The sequence below is a fragment of the Acinonyx jubatus genome, chromosome E4 (assembly GCF_027475565.1).
Source record: "Acinonyx jubatus isolate Ajub_Pintada_27869175 chromosome E4, VMU_Ajub_asm_v1.0, whole genome shotgun sequence".
In the NCBI taxonomy this organism is placed as follows: Eukaryota; Metazoa; Chordata; class Mammalia; order Carnivora; family Felidae; genus Acinonyx; species Acinonyx jubatus.
The window spans coordinates 29,575,750-29,594,035 of NC_069395.1; the positions used below are offsets into that span (position 1 = coordinate 29,575,750).

The window sequence follows — 18,286 nt, forward strand, 5'->3', positions numbered from 1 at the left end:
TGGACTTACAAAGAAATATTTGTGCTCTACATAATAGTATAGTTAGGAGAATTACTGCATGGTTGAGAAGATTCTATAAAGGTTTATAGCTGGTGGTGTTACTGTAATTTAATCACAATGTAGCTAATGTAGTACTTTAATATCATAGGTTACTTTTTTATTTACCATTTATTAGTAACTGACAGAGTCAATCATCTCTACATCATAAACAAATCACGGATGGATTCTGTAGAAACCCTAAAATTCCAGAATAGATGTACTATGGTTGTTTTACACTACCACATTCCCTGTAATGAGCTAACCATCAAATTATTATTTACATCTGTGGAATGTAAGTCAGGCTTCTTGTTCTCAGTCCATTGGCCAAAGACAACTTGAGAACATTTTATCTTATGAATACAATTAGCATTGCATGTTGTTTACGCCCAGAAATAAGTCCTTGGTCCAATTCGAGCAATAATTGGAAGTGATTTCTGAACTTAAGGTGTTTAGCTAGAGATTCTTCATAAGTGTTCTGTAATATATTCATGAACATTAGCATAATATTAAACTTAAACAAATGCTTTCTCATTAGACTTTTTTTTAAATGTTTTTATTTATTTTTGAAGGAGAGAGAGACAGAGCATGAGCGGGGGAGGAGCAGAGAGACAGGGAGACACAGAATTTGAAGCAGGCTCCAGGCTCTAAGCTGTCAGCACAGAGCCCGATGCGGGGCTCGAACTCATGAACCGTGAGATCATGACCTGAGCTGAAGTCGGACGCTTACCGACTGAGCCACCCAGGCGCCCCTCTCATTACACTTTTTAATAAAAAGTTTGTTTTTGCATTTGAAAACAAAATGCAATTACTTCTATACTTTCTGTTTATATATATTCCTCTTTTGATACGTAAAGAGATGAATGAATATGAACAGATAGTAATAATTACTTGTTACGTAAATCAAGCCGTGTTAGGCAAGGAGTATTAATCAGGACTAGTCAAAGAAAGGCACTGATGTAAGCTGTGTCACATTGTGGAAATTAAGCCAAGGTTTAATTCTCCGACCTTGGACAAGTCTCCTGACCTTGGTGAATCTCCATAGTCCCATCCATAAAATAGGAGTAGTGGGATTTGCCCTACTAATCCCTTTGGACTGTTGTAAGGACCAAATAGGACATTGCATGAAAAATCATTCTGCACACTGAACAGGTACACAAACTATCAGTACATTGGACATAAAAGACATTAAATGAATGTAGATTTGAGTGTTCAGAGCAGATTCTTTTTATGTAATATTTCAGTAGCCTTTATTACAAAGTGGGCACAAAAGTCATCTGAAAAAAAAGGTCTGTCATCTAACTAGTATTTTTTGAGCACCTACTATGTATCACACTGATGGAGCCTATTGCACTGAGAATAGTTGATGAAAGTTTCCAAAGGGATAATGAATTGAAACTCGGTTAAATGTTAGTATATAGCTAGTCTCAATCATCTCTTCCAGAACCTTTGCACTTGAGACTATATGTCACTCTGCTTTTCAGTGTGATTGATTAGAGCTTCTAAATTCTTTAATTTCTGGGAATTTACAGACTTTCAAATTTTCTGTAGACCTCCAGCTCACATAAGGCTAGTCCCATGTGAAGTCGTTAGGCCGTAATTCGGTGACAGTGACCGATTTCTAGTTTGGGAGGTGATACTTCTGGCAATAAAAATAGCCCCGTTCAAAAGTACAGTCTTAGATTAACAACTCAAAGAAAGAGAAACAGTCTTCAGGTAACTGAAGTGACCATTCAGTTGAGAACAGAAACGTCAACACAGGCATGGGTTTTATTGATTTTTTTCACGATGTTATTTAGTTCATGGTGCCTGGAATACCCTTCCCTTTGTCTGTCAAAGTCTTGCTAATTCTTCAAGGTCCAGTTGAAGGGTTACCTCCTTTGTAAAAATTCTCCTGTCTGCCCCTTGTACTCCACTGTAGTACATCTCATAATTCTAACATTCTGCTCCTATTACCGTTATTTCCGTGTCATTATGTATTATACTTTCAATTTTTAAAAGCAAGGGCAAGTTATCTTCATTTCTGAGCTCCTTTTGGTTTCTGATGCTATGCCTTGCACAAGAAGCTAACCAAATGGTTGTTGAATTTAATTACCACTATTTTTAAAAAACATTATCTAATATGCGTGTGTATATAACATCAGGATTTTAAAATAGTGGTGACTTCAAAAATAAGAGCTAAAGCTATGTTAGGTATGATAAGACAGTGATATATTGGTTTTATTGTTTTCTTTTATGAGATTAATTCTTAAAATTAATATTAAATGAAAATTATGGTTAAAAAATTTTTTTTAATGTTTATTTATTTTTGAGAGGGAGACAGACAGAATAGGAGCAGGGGAGGGGCAGAGAGAGGGGGAGACACAGAATCTGAAGCAGGCTTCAGGCTCCGGGCTGTCAGCACAGAGCCCGACGCGGGGCTCGAACTCACAAACCGTGAGATCATGACCTGAGCCGAAGTGGGACGTTTACCTGACTGAGTCACCCAGGTGTCCCAAATTAAAATTACGTTTTAAACATCACCAAATTTTATACTTTAAATGTAGCATCACCTTATTCTTTCTCCTTTGTAGTTAATTTTAACTCCTTTTTTGGGAACATATTATGACATTCTCTTTAGTAAAAAGTAACAACAGTTCTGGCCTGAATGGCCCTCCTATGTTTGTAGCACTGTGATGGGTACAAAAGAAAAGGAGAAGATGAAGTACCTTCCAGGAACCTTCCTCGTCTTAAGAGTTATAACAGATTGGGGGATCACCCCTCTATCAAAGCGAAACACTGTGATGATCCCTGTGAAGGTGTAGGTTCTATTTGATTTGATATGGATGGCATATCAAAGAGGGAAAACTGAGACAATTTACACATCCCGCTTTTCCAGCCTGACTGTGGTTGAGGCACATTATTTCCATTCTAGAATATTGAATATCTTATGTTAGGGACAAGAGAACAGAAAACTACAGCAAAATAGGATTAATAAAATACGCCCAATGCCTTCCTATTTGAGGTAATGTTTGATCATTTTCTAAATAATTTATCTTTCTATCACCATTGGGTAAAGAGATAAACATTTGTGTTAGTAATAATAGAGAATTATGATTTAGTGCCCCAAAACCGCACCACAGTTTGGGAAGTTCTGCGCATTACATAAGCTCTAATACCTGTCTGAGTATCTAGCTTCACATCTATATATATAAAAACATTGATTTTTTTCATAACACATTTTGTGTGAAATGTCTAACTGTACCTTTTACAATTATAGACTAAGAGAATTTAGTTTGGCTTAAAAATTTTTTTGAAAGTCTACTCAGTGCCAGGTTCTTTGCTAGGGGTGCACGTATGCTTGTGTGCACACAAATGCGTGGGTATGAATGCGTGTGTGTGTGCACACGTATGTGTGCCTATGTTCTGGAGGATGTTGTGAAGAGAAAGATAAACAGGACTTGAAGTCTGCTGGGGAGGAGGATGTAGATCACTTAAATGCAAATGGCTCACCATTGATGATGCAGTTTGCACAGCATCTATATTCACTAATAGGAAGTAGGATCTCTCATATAATATTTGAGACATGTCTTCCCAATTACCTTTCCTTTTAGTTGTTTTTAAGTGCTTTAGATGTCTATTCTTCTTGACTGGAAACTATTATCTTTTGTGATTTTTTTTTCTATTTTTTTCCAACTCTTGGGACACCATCATTCTTCCAAAGGAGTGATAAACACACATGAGCTTTTCATGATTAATATTTGACTCCTTCAGTCAATGTTGTTAAAGACACTTTTAAACCTCATTTTTCCAGATACACACAAAATAGAGGAAACTTGCAGATGTAAAGAGCCCCTTGGAAATTTTTGAAAGGCGTTTTAGCACAATACAGAAAACAAGTAAAAGAAAATCTTGCTGGGTTTAGAAAGAATCTCCACTCTGGAGAGGTATGATAGGTAGTAAATAAAATAGAGCAGGGGAAAATATTTGTCACTGTGCCTGGTATGTAGAAAATACCCAAATCCTTGTTGTATTTGAAGCTCAGGGAAGATGCTTGTGATAACTCTGGAAACCACTTGAAATTCCAGGTATGGAGAAGATCCTACGTATGACGCTTTTTACTCAAGCCTAAGGGAAAAAGCGGGAAAGATATGTAGGCATGAAAATCAATAAGGATGTAGGTGAAAAGTAAGTGTACTTACATTTTTGCATTTCTTGAAATGTTGCTTTACATTATATAGTTTCAGGGCATCTGACTGGCTGAATCGGAAGAGCACGTGACTCTCAATCTCACAGTCGTGGGTTCAAGCCCCACGTTGGGTGTAGAGATTACTAAATAAATAAATAAACTTAAAAAATAAATGACATGGTTTCAATTTAATTGTAATTATATAATTTATTTAACATAATTACTCAGATGCAGTGTTTCTATTACTGATATTTAATGATAGTATTTAATGTAAAGCAATGATCAAATTTAATGAGATTATTTAGCTGCCTAGAGAAAAGCATAGCCAAGTGGCTAATTCTGCCAAATTGGTACCTCAGTTATATTCATTCATTCGTTCGTTCATTCAATACTATTTATTGAGTTTCTACTTTGTGCCTGGCACTGTGGGTATAGCCAACAACCAGCTGTAGGGCTTAATTGTGGCAGAGAGAGATATTCAACAACTAATTACAAAATAAGTATTTAACTACAAATGTGCAGAGTGTGTCACAGAAGAAGTACAGGGGGCTAAGAGGGTACAAGTTAGATGTCCCAGATGGAAAGCTGGCTGGTGGGCTTTTCTAGAGATGAGGTCACAACTGAGACAGCATGAACTCATCATGGTGTCCAACCTCTCCTACACTTGTATAACACCTTCCTGAAGAAGGAGGAAATGGCCTATGGTGAAGATGGGTCCTCTAGGCCCATTGTCACCCCTGTTTGATAGTCGATCTAATTGCAACTGGCAGGGAGGGCAGAAGAGGGAGCAAGAGAAAAATTCATTATGAGAAACGCAAAAGGAGAAAGTCACAACTGGGATTTTCCCATAGACTCAGGAATACTCAGAGAATGGTTTGGAGCCGCTGTTGGACTTACCTTAAATGTTATCAAATAAGGTCTCTGGTAACAGAGGGCAGGTGGCAAAAGCAAGGAGACTTAAAAGAGGCTGAGGGAGTGAGAAAATGAACAAGAGATTTAAGGAACATTTGAAAAAGAACTGAAAGGAGACAGGGGGAATGTCCGACAACATTGCAACCTAATATGAAACAACTTATGGTTATTTAAATTAACATACTATGTCCCTTTGTGGTGAATATTCAGCTGAGTGCCTTAAATGTGCTAGGTAATGTGGTAGGTGCTGGGAATACAAGGGGGGACACAACTAGACCTTATTCCTGTTTTCATGAAGTTTGCAGTCCAGTAAATCACAAAGTAAAGTAAATTGTAGGGAGAGATGTATAATTAGAAGTGGATTCAGCTGGATTACATTGGCTAAGTGCTGTGAAAGACACAACTCTACAACAGCATGCCACAGGGGAACCCCACCTGGTCCAGGACAAAGGGCATTAGGCCAGTGATATCTGGTTTGAAAGGTGAAGAAGCAATATAAGGGTTCACTAGTAGAAATGGAATGTTCCAGGGACAGGGAATACCATGTGCAGAGGCCCTGTGTCTGAAAAGAGCGTAATGTGTTGGGGAGTCTAAGACATTCAGTATGATAACAGCCAAAAGCAAAAACAAGTGTAGACAATGAGACTGGAGAATAGAGGGGTCAGGCTGGACAGGGCTTAGTAGAGCATATTTAGGATTTGAGTATTTGCCCCAAGAGCAGTGGGATGTGTTAAAGAGCTTTAAATAACAAGGGCTATAATCTGAGTTTTATAAGATTGTTACTGTCGTGAGAAGCATGTACCGGAAAAGGACTTGAATGGATTCGGGAAGACTGGTTGGGATGCAGCTGTTGTAGCCTAATGGAGCGATCATGGAGGTGTGAGCTAGAGGGGGGCTGGTGCTGCTGAACACGGAGAGAAGCAGACAGACCAGGCGTATGTTTAGGAGGCAAAGTTTTCAGGACTAGGAGAAAGTTCTGGTCCATGGAAGTCGCTGTTATTTCCTGGTAGGGTCATTTCCTGACAGAGGGAAGCCTGAAAAAGGACCAGATGTGCCTTGCAGACAAGCAAGTGGAGATGTTGAGCAGGCAGCTGGATATTTGTGTTTGGAGCTCAAGTAAGTGATCAGGGTTAGAGCTAAAAATGTGAGTGCATTGGGCTGTGGTCACAACTAAGATGGCCTTAAGAGGGATTTAGGGGAAGAAAAGTACAACTTTTGGGACTAGCCTTGAAAAGTTCTAGCCTTTAGGGTTTAGGGAGGGGGGAATAAGGCTGAGAAGGAGCCAGAAAATAGGGTCTGGATTGCAACTCCAGCTTTCTGAATTCTGGTATTCCAGTATATTGCACTTTTTTTTTCTCTCTTCATGGAAAACAACATACCATTATCTCATAGTCCACAAATGCTGATCTGAGTCATTTGTGTCTTGAGACAAACCTAGATGGTTATGTACTGTTCCAAAGTCTTTAACTGAACAAAGATGCATTGATTAGCAAAGCACTTAGGTCACATCTCTCTCCTGCTCAAAATCTGTCCAAGGGTTAAAATATTGCTATTTTAATTCCCATTTCTTGAGTTACAATGAGGCTGAGCACTGTTTCCTTTTCTCATATCAATAGGGAAATGGGAGCCACCTTAAAAATTTATGGGGGAGGGGCGCCTGGGTGGCTCGGTTGGTTAAGCTTCTGAGTTCGGCTCAGGTCATGATCTCGAGGTTTGTGAGTTCAAGCCCCACGTTGGGCTCGGTGCTGATAGCTCAGAGCCTGGAGACAGCTTCAGATTCTGTGTCTCCCTCTCTCTCTGCCCCTCCCTCTGTCTCTCTCTGTCTCTCAAAAATGAATAAATGTAAAAAGAAATTTTTTTTTTTTTAATTTATGGGGGAAAGGTGGAGAGGAGGACAAGAGGAAAGTTTCCAGGACTAATCTTAGTCTCAAAACCTCTCTTCCCTCTGCCCCCATCTCCTGGGGCATAGCCATGGTTTAACCTAAAATAATTCTTGAAATAGACCCTGTCATCTCACGTGGGAAGAGATTCAAGCTGCAAGGACAGCCTGAACCCTGGCCTTTTAGGATGGGAGAACATCTGAAGTTGAAGCGTGGGAGGGAGGGTGATCACCTCTTGCCTCTTCTGAGTATGTGAAGTAAACACCCCAGGATCGCTATTGCTGGTTTATAACCGTGCTGCAGTTGCCAAGAGGGAAGAAAATGAGGAGACCATGGTGTCACCAAAGTCAAGGAAGATATTTCAAGGAGAAGGTCAAGTAAGATATGGCCTCAGATATGTCTCATAAAGCTGAGGAGATCATTTTTCATGGGAGCTGTTTGGGGGTGAAGGCATGGACACTGTTTCAAAGTGAGTTGAGGAGTTAAGTGGGAAGTGAAGAAATATATCGGAAGTACAGATGTCTCTTTAGAAATTTGATTGTAAAGAGGAAGAGAGCAATAAGGCCGGAGAAGGATGTGAGGTTTAAGGAAGGTTTTTATTTTTTGTTTTTTGTTTTTACTGAGATGGGAGAATCCTGAGTGTGTTTAAATTTCTATGGCAAGGATCCAGTTGAGAGAGTGCGGTGAATACGCCTGTAGAGAGGAGGGATAGTTAAGAGGAATTGAAAGTAACATTCCTAAGAAAGAAGGAGACTGGGATCCAAACTCCTGGGGCACTGGCCTTACATAGCAGAAGGGAGACGCAAGAGAACTCAAGAAATGGGCAAAGGTGCTCTTGAAATAAGGACTGCATCTTCTCATCTTGAAAATGAGGAAAATGAAGCAGTTTTAAAACTGGCTAAAAAATTCTCCCACTAGGGGCGCCTGGGTGGCTCAGTAGGTTAAGCCTCGGACTCAATTTCAGCTCAGGTAAAGATCTTGTGGTTCATGGGATAGAGCCCTGCCTTGGGCTTTGCACTGGCAGTGCAGAGCCTGCTTAGGATTCTCTCTCTCCCTCACTCTCTGCCCCTCCCCCACTTGCACACGTGCACTCTCTCTCTCTCAGATAAATAAACATTAAAAAAAAAATCTCCCATTGGATTGTGAGTTCATGGAGGTTAAAGACTCTATCCTAATTATTTTTGTTAAAAAAAATAAACCCACTCAATAAATGTGTGTTGAACTGAATTGTTAAAAGCCTTACTATTTCTTAAATCTCTAGTAAATGAGTGCTAAAATCCAAATCCAAATCCTGTGGGCTATGGATTATGATGTAACATATAAAACATACAGCTCTTTTTTAGCCTGGTGAGAGGATGTATCTTAAAATGCATGGAGGTTGATAGAATGAAACCTCACCATATTTACGAACAGCATCATTATTGATACATTTTTATTTTAATCCAGCAGAATTTAAGAATGTGTGTCTTACCTGAATGTGAAATTCAATTTTATTTGTCTATTTGCCTGATTTTAATGCTTGAGCTAGTGCTCCATGAAAGCCCCAGACTGGTATGTTTGCATTCTGTAGAGTCCTAAAACTAACCGTATCTTATTTTATAGTATTCAAGGTATGTAGTGGTATTTAAGGTAGATCTATAAATGAGGAATAATTATGCATTAGAACACTTGTAATATCAAATAAAAGTCAAACTTGTTGGCAGCCGCAAAGATAGCCACCAAGAGCATTATATTAGGAGAGAACACTAGATTGTGACTTCCGGTTTCAAAATAAATAATTATCATAAACAATTGAATCAGCAGTAAGTCTGGCAAATTTCTACTTTCTTTATTAAACTAGATTTTTGTAGATAGAGAACAAGTTTCCCTTCCTATTTTGAAATAAAGTTCATCTGTCCCTCCCTTAAGTCGGTCTGACACCTGTTAAGTCTTTAACATAAGGAAGATACTTGCATTAGAGATACAGTGTTGGCTTGGGTCACTATTGAACATCATTAGAATATTCATTCATATTTATTTATATTGATATTAACTTGTTATCCAATGTCAAGTTCCATAAGTTCCTTGTCTCTTCTGCACTCATATAATTTTTGTATTCACATGTTTTTATGCATATGTATCAATGCTGAGCACAGAGCCTGGCTTATCAGTCAGTGATTATCAATTAAACAAATTAATGCTTCCCAATGATACATGTAGATGTCACGTATGTGTCTCCTCCATTCAACAATAAATGTAGGGCAGGTGCCATATCCTGTTCACCCTTCCACCTCTTACATTGCCCGGCATGCAGTAGATACTTCACAGATATTTGTGGAATAAGTGCATATTTTGATAATTGCATTTAGTGCTGAGTTTGCCTTTAATTAATAATGTCTCGAAAATAATCATTATTTGCTTTCTTTAATTTTGGTTCTTTTTTTCCCCCTGTTCCTTCTCTCCCCTTATATTGGTCAATTTCTCTCTTTAACCTTTCAAGTGTATTTTGGTATTAATCCCTTTAAATTTTGCAGTCTGGCTGAACAGGGGGGATTAGGTCACACAGCCTCTTCAGTCATAAAGACCCCACAGTGTCAGTGCTATGATTGATAAAGTATAGTCAGCACAATGATGACTCACTGTGACGCCGAAACACTTGGATGTCCTTCAGAATTTGTCAGTTGAGGTGACTTCAGTGTGTGTGTGTACAAGTGTATGCACAAGTGCATGTGACTGTGTAAATGTGTATGTATGTTCCATTCACAAGCTCTCTCCTTATTGTAATAGAGATAAAAGAACACTATTTTCCACTTCTCTTTTTGTGGTTTATTGACCCTTCCTTGTCGTGTATTCATAATAATGATTTTGGCATTGGAATCATGACATTTGTGGCTATATCAGCTTCCCTTGGATGTTTAATCACCCACAAAAGCGGCTCATTATGTTTTATACTCCACTGCCACGAGCATTATTTCTTAAATATATTTTGATTTAGCTCAATGGGATTCATGTACTTTCGAAAAATAAAGTAACAATTATGATAAGTTTTTGAGTCCGATGCTCACAGTAATTCTTGTTTGCACCTTCAGACCCTCTTTTTTTAGGTGGGCTCAAGGAAGCAACATTAAGCTAATCTGAGTCTGTTTTGCATCTTGACAAATTGTATCCTAGTGAATAATAATTATTATTGTCCTTGATTGATGGTTTACTCTGTGATGGTATTTGACTTATATTATTCCTCACCATCACTACATCCATACAAGGTATTATTCTCCTTGTTCAGATGAAGAAATTGAGAGTTAGCAAGATTAGATTACTTGCTTATAGCTATTCAACTAGTGGCTCGATTATAAAAGAAGGAACTACACAACTTCCAAAGAGAAACATACTTTGTAAATGGGGTGGAGGGTGGTGGAAATGGGGAGAAAATGGTTGGACAAAGAGGATAGACAGGGAAAGTGATTCCCTGACTCCTGACTTCCTCACATGACTGCTATGATCCAGATTCCCACCAGGAATTTCTGGCACCATTGCTAAACGGAGGTAAGAAACTAGTATAAAGTCATGCCCTACCCCAGAAAAAATTTTCTACTGGCATAATGAGTGGAGGGAAAACAGAGATGCGGGGATGGGATTAGGAGATTTCAGCGAGGTGTATTTCGAGTAGACCATTCATCACCTGCATCAGATCACCAGGCATGCTTGTTAAAATGCCAGTTCCAGGGGCTCCTGGGTGGCTCAGCTGGTTAAGCCTCTGACGCTTGATTTCAGCTCAGGTCGTGATCTCATGGTTGGTGAGTTCGAGCCCCGCATCGGGCTCCATGCTGACAGTGTGGAGCCTGCTTGGGCCTCTGACTCTCTCGCACTCTCCCTGCTCCTTGCCCGCTTGATTTCTCTCTCTTTTTTTCTCTCTCTCTCTCTCTCTCAAAATAAATAAATAAATAAACTTTAAAAAGAAATGCAGTTTCCTGGACTTGCTCCAGGCCTGCTTCAATGAATCTTGGAACGGATGGGATGGGGGCTTGCCAGGTGACACTTAGGCACAATGGGGAAACTCCTAATTTAGGGTAAGAGCCAAGAGACTGAAAGGTGCTAGGACAGGAACTCATGATGGAAAGATGATATAATTTAATATTTCCAGCTTGCTCTCCAAAATTGACTTACAGTCCCTGCTTTGCCAGCACATATACCAAAAATAATTAACAAGCAAAAAAAAAAAAATCAGAGAAATAAACTTACTGATAGTTTAGTGGGATTATTTTTACAAGAAAATTAGGAAATTTAGGAAAATATAAAGAAGACAATAAAAATAACAAACAATCCCACAACTAGAGAAAATCCCTGTTACTATTCTTGCTATTTCCTGTCAGTCTTTTTCAGGATCCAAATCCCAATATATTTATGTAATTGGGGTTACACTCTTTATACTCTCTTCTCCTAACATTTATCTATCATGAGCAAATCTTCAAGTTGCTAAAGATTCTTTAAAAAATTGACTGCATAATATTTTATCATTAAAATGAAACAATTCAATGATCTTTTCATCACTGGACATTTAAGTTGCTTTCATCCCCCCCCCCCCATTATAGTCAGTATCTCCAATATCGTTTTTATTATTTAAAATTCAGCTTTAACTGAGTTAACTAATCTTTTTCATATGTTAGAAAGTTCAAGGAAGGTTCTGAAAGATATGTGTTTCAGGTATTTTTTTAGTATTTTTGCATTCTGAGATGCATGTCTATTTAGCTGGGGCCCAAGGGAATGGATGTCTCTGGGTACAAACAGGGGTAACGTAATGAGTTTGGCTTAGAAGCGCATTATTAGAAAGAATGAATGAATGAAATAGTTATCTGAATAAAATCAAAACCAGGGGATTTTGCTGAAGCTGCTTTCAAAACATGAATGACCTATGCTGACATAAGGAAAGAATAAAGATTACAAGGTTTGGTTTCTATATGATTGTTTTGGGGGTTTTCCAGTGAAAAAGTGTTATTTACTAGTACTATAAAAGTATGCCAAAAATATGTCTTCAAATGCAGAAGAGATCATTGGGTTTCACTGTCCCAAGTCAAAAGAAAAAGAATTATTTTCTGTCCAATCTCTAAAACTTTGGCCACCTGCCTGGTATTTCTCTTCAATTTCACACTTTGGAATGGCCTCCGGGCAGACACCGTTCAGGATCAGTACCAAAGAACAAAGCTGCCAAAGTAACCTTTCCACCCATTTTTCAAAGCAAACCAGCCATATTAAATCTATATGGAGAGGGATTGCTAAAATTAACTTTTGCTTATGGAAATTATTGTTTTTGTGTCATATTTCTTATAGTATGGCTATCCCTGATTATAAGCCAACAAAACTCATGCAATTTATAATAAACATAAGCTATCTCACCTGAATCTTCAGGCTTATAAAATTTTAACTAGATTGTGCTCATTTCCCCACAAAACTAACTCTCGGCATATTTTTGAAAAAGATAAAGTGTTTCTTTGGATATTCTTGCACTGATGTTTTTGGGGTCCTTACACGTTCTTCCTTTTTTCTATCTGCAAACCATTCACGCTAAGTTACAAAGCACCAAAAATCACATAAAATGTTACCCCTCCTAGATGTTATCGCCTGTAGGCAATATTTCTCAAAGTTTAGAGTGCAAAAAAGTCCTTGCTAAACTGCTGTTCCTGTCCCCGCCTTCCTGGGTGAAGCCCAGGAATCTAAATTATTAATAAATACCTCAGGTTACTCTGATGCAGGTGATAGAGAACCCCATATATAAGGGGAGAAAGCTCAGATGGCTGGGATTATAAATGCTATCCAGTGGGCAGCTGAATTATCATATTGAATATTGGACTCTTCTGTGGTTCCTAAAATGGATGCAGGGAAATGTTCTTTTTTTTTAAACTGAAGTATATATGACATGCAACATTATATTAGTTTCAGATGTAAAACATAAAGGTAGTTGGACATTTGCATACGTTGTGAAATGATCACCACAATAAGTCTAGTTACTGCCTATCACCATACAAAGTTACAACATTCTTTCTTCTTGTGATGGAAACTTTTAATATTTACTTTCTTGGCATCTTTCAAATTTGCAATACATTATGATTATAGTCACCTTGCTGTGTATTACATCCCTATGACTTATTTTATAACTGGAAGTTTATACCTTTCAATCCCCTTCACTCATTTTGCCCACCCACAACCTCCCTCCCCTGAGGCAACTGCCAGTTTGTTCTCCGAATTTATGAGTTTTGTTTTGTTTTTTAGGTTTTACATTTATGTGAAATGGCACGATATCTGTCTTTCTCTAACATTTCACTCAGCATAACACCCTCAAGGTCCATCCATGTTGATAAAAATGGATAAGATTTTATTCTTTTTTCATGGCCGAATTGTATTCCAGTGTGTGTGTGTGTGTGTGTGTGTGTGTGCACGTGTGTGTGCACATGGGCACACGTGCATGCATGCTCACATATGTACACCATCATCCGTATCCATTTTCTTTAGCCATTCATCCCCTGATGGACAATTAGGTTGTTTTCATATCTTGGCCATTGTAAATAATGCTATAATAAACATAGGGGTAAACATATCTTTTCAAATTAGTGTTTTCATTTTCTTTGGGTAAATACTCAGAAGTGAAATAGTTGGATCATATGGTAGTCCTATTTTTAACTTTTTGAGGAAACTCCACACTGTTTTCCACAGTGGCTGCTCGAAATTACATTTCCATCAACAGTGCCTGAGGGGTCCCTTTTCTCCACATCTTCACCATTCATTATTTCTTGTTCTTTTGATAAAAGCCATTCTGTCAGGTGTGAGGCTACATCTCATTGTAGTTTTGATTTGCATTTCCCTGATAATTAGTGATGTTGAGCACCTTTTCATGTGCCTATTGGCCATCTATATGTCTTCTTTGGAAAAACGTCCATTCAGATCCTCTGCCCATTTTTAAAATTGCATTTTTTGGGTTGTTGCTGTTATTGAGTTGTATGAGTTCTTTATATATTTTGGATATCAACTCTTCATCAGCTATATGATTTGCAAATATCTTCTCCCATTCAGTAGGTTGCTTTTTCATTTTGAAACCATTTGTTTGCTGTGCAGAAGCCTTTTAGTTTGATGTAGTCCCATTTTTAAATTTTTGCTTTTGTTGCCATTGCCTATGGAGTAAGATCCGAAAAACATTGCCAAGACCAATGTCAAGAAATTTACTGCCTCTGTTTCCTTCTAGGACTTTTATGGTTTCTGGTCTAACATTCAAGCCTTTAATTTGAGTTTATTTTTGTGTATGGTGTCAGATAGTTTCATTCTTTTGCATGTGGCTGTTCAGTTTTCCCAACACCATTTACTGAAGAGACAGACCTTTCCTCATTGCAAATTCTTGCCTCGTTCATCATAAATTAATTGACTATATAGGAGTGGTTTATTTCTGGGCTCTCTATTCTGTTCCACTGATCTATGTGTCTATTTTCATACTGATACCATACTGTTTTGATCACTAAAGCTTTGTAATATAGTTTGAAATCAGGGAACGTGATGCCTCCAGCTTTGCTCTTCTTTCTCAAGATTGCTTTGACTATTCAGGATTTTTTTTTGTGGTTCCATACAAATTTTAGGATTGTTTGTTCCAATTCTGTGAAAAATGTCATTGGAATTTTGATAGTGATGGCATTAGATTATTTCGAATAATACGCATATTTTAATAATATGAATTCTTCCAATCCATGAGCACAAAATATCTTTCCATTTATGTATGTCTTCTTTATTTTTTTAAGGATTTAAAAAATATTTATTTATTTAGTTTTTGATAGAGAGAGACAGAAAGAGAGAGAGTGGGGGGGGGGCGGGGAGGCACAGAGAGAGCGAAAGAGAGAGAATTTTAAGCAGGCTCTGTACTGTCAGTGTGTTCTGACGTGGGGCTCAATCTCACAAACCATGAGATCATGACCTGAGCCAAGATCAAGAGTCAGACGTTTAACTGATTGAGCCACCCAGACGCCCCTCTTCTTCAATTTCTTTCATCAGTATTTTATAGTTTTCAGTGTATGGGTCTTTTACTTCCTTGGTTAAATTTTGTCCTAGGTATTTCATTCTTTGTGATGCCATTGTAAGTGGAACTGCTTACTTAATTTCTCTTTGATGTTCACTGTTAGTGTATAAAAACAGAACAGATTCTTGTATATTGATTTTATACTCTGCAGCTGTACTGAATTTGCTCATTAATTCTAACAATTTTTTGGTAGAGACTTCCATATATTTTTTAAAAAGGGTCTTTTAATGTATAAAATCACGTTGTACACAAATAGTGACAGTTTTACTTCTTTCTGTCCACTTTAGATGCCATTTATTTATTTATTTATTTATCTTTCCTACCTAATTTTTCTGGCTAGGACTTCCAGTATTATGTTGAATACAACTGGTGAGAGTGGCATCCTTGTCTTGTTCCTGATCTTAAATGAAAAGCTGAAGCTTTTCATTGTTGAGTATGATGTTAGTTGTGGGCTTGTTATATATGACCTTTATTTTGAGGTATGTTCCATCTCTATCCCCTTTGTTGAGAGAGGGAGAGGCTCTTCACTTACTTCCAGCTAGGTGAAATCTATTTTTCAACTGTTTGTTAACTATTCATTCACTTACTCACTCATTCGTTTACTCACTCATTCAATCATTTAACACATTGTATTTTATGGGGCGCCTGGATGGCTCAGTTGGTTGAATATCTGACTCTTAATTTTTGGCTCAGGTCATGGTCCCAGGGTTGTGGGGTCAGGTTGCACCCCGTGTCAGGCTCCATGCTGACCATGGAGCCTGCTTAATGTTCTCTCTCTCCCCTGCTTGTGCTTGTTCTCTCTCTCTCTCCCTCTGTCTCTCAAATAAAAAAAATTATTTAATAAACATTTTAAATGCATGATCTTTTAGGGAATTGATGGGGTGGGATGTGGAAAAGTAAAAGGTGAAAAAGACTTTATATTTGCCTATGAATTATACTATGGAATTTGCATATGTTAACAAGGAACCATGGTATGAGACAAAATTCAAGATATACCAAATAATATTAATTTTTAATAAGTTTTTGTTGACTTATTTCTACCTTATTTGGTTTCAAAAAACGATGTGAGGTGGCCCCAAGGATACACAGCACACAACTGAATGAAAACAGAACAGATGAAGAAGTCAGAAAAATAGAAAGGTAGGAAAAGAAGATGAAATCAGAGCCAATACCATACACAAAATGTCCATCTTAAGCATATGTATTACTAGAGATGGGCAGCACATTTGGATCTGAACTCTTTTGGCTGCCAAAGAACTGGCTTATATGTGGCAAATTCACTATATCTGTAGATATAAATCCTCCTGGAACTAAAGCTTGAGAAAAATCTCTTTTGTTGGTCTTCATCAGGGATACCTGTGTGATATAGTGGACACTGTTACCAACCAACCACATTGCTTCAAAAAATACAAAGTTGTGTTTCACAGAGCAGTTTATTATAATGCTAAGATGCTCCTTATAAAAAGAACCTAGGACAGCTACATGCAAAAGAATGAGTTGGGTCCTTACCTCACACCATATACAAAAATTATAATGAATTATAATTAAATATAATTATATATAATTAAATTATAATTAAATTATAATTAAAATATAATTATAATATAATATAATATATAATTATAATATAATTATATATAATTATATATAATTAAATAAATTATATATAATGAATTATAATTAAAATGAATCAAAGACCTAAAAGTAAAATCTAATGTTAGAAAACTCTTAGAAAAATATAACGGTAAATCTTTGTGACAATGGATTCTTTGATATGACAACAAAAGCACAAACAAGTACATGGGATTTCATCAACATCGAATGATTTGTGCTTCAAATCAGCAACAAAGAATGAAAAGTCAACCCATAGAATGAAAGAAAATATTTGCAAATATAAGGAACTTCTTTCTTGAATATACCAAGAACTTTTACAATTCGATAATAAAACAACAAAGAACCCAATTTAAATAATGATCGAAGGATCTTAATAGACATTTCTCCAAAGAAAATACACAAAAGGCCAATAAGCTCATGAAAAGATGCTCAACATCATTAGTCATCAAGGAAATGAAAATGAAAACAACTAGATGCTACTTCTCTCTGACTAGGATGACTGCAATCAAAAATTCAGATAGGGCACCTGGCTGCCTCAGTCGGTAGAGCATGCAACTCTTGATCTCAAACCCTACATTGGGTACAGAGTTTACTTAAGAAAAAAAGTCAATTAATAGCAAGTGTTAGAGACGATGTGGAGAAATCAGAACCTCATAGACTCATGGTGAGAATATTATAGTTACTGTGGAAACCAATCTGGCAGTTCCTCAAAAATTTAAATTAAACATAATGAGGGGGGCCTGGGTAGCTCAGTTGGTTAAGTGTCTGAATTTGGCTCACATCATGATCTTGCAGTTTGTGGATTTGAGCCCCACATCAGGCTCTGTGTTGATAGCTTGGAGCTTGGAGCCTGGAGACTGCTTTGGATTCTGTTTCCCTGTCTCTTTTCCCCTCTCCTGCTCGTGCCCTGTTTCTCTCTCTCTCTCTCTCTCTCAAAGATAAACATTTTAAAAAATGAAAAAAATGTAAACATAATGATCCCATTTGGCCCAGGAATTCTGCTCTTAGGCATATACCCAGAAGAAATGAAAACATAAACCCACCCCAAAACCTGCACATATTGATAGCTGCATTATTCATAATATTCAAAAGGTGGAAACAACCCAAATGTCTATCAACTGATGAATGGATAAATAAAACGTGGCATATCCGTACAATGGAATATTATTTGGCCATTAAAAGGATGAAGTACTAACACATGCTACAACATGGTTGAACTTTGAAAATATTATTAAGTAATGAAGGAAGCCAGTCACAAAAGACTACATATAGATAATTCCATTTCTATGAAATGTCCAGAATAGGCAAATCCATAGAGATGGAAAGCACTGTAGTGGCTGCTTAAGACTGGGGGAGATAGGCTGTGGAGAGGTGATTAATGGGTACTTTTGTTATCATTGTCATTAGATGATAAAAATGTTCCAAAATTGATTGTGTTGATGGTTATACAACTCTGTGAGTATTCTAAAAACCACTAAATTCTACACTTTAAATGAGTGAAGCATTTATATCTCAGTAAAGATGTTACCAAAGGGGGAAAAAATCCTAGGAGATTTCAAAAAGTTGCAGTCAAGTATATGGCTGTCTGATGGTTTGGCTTGATCCCAGACAAAATTGAGAATATCTAGGAATAGACAGGTTATATAT

General features: G+C 37.4%; 1 long non-coding RNA gene across 1 annotated transcript in view; it reads right to left on the bottom strand.

Annotated features, from left to right (window-relative positions):
* Positions 1–3,860: 3,860 nt before the first annotated feature.
* Positions 3,861–18,286, bottom strand: part of LOC128312951 (uncharacterized) — a 41,724-nt gene continuing 27,298 nt past the window's right edge. The window contains exon 4 of the long non-coding RNA XR_008292941.1: positions 3,861–4,143. This is a non-coding gene — a long non-coding RNA (uncharacterized LOC128312951). The remainder of the gene's footprint in view (positions 4,144–18,286) is intronic.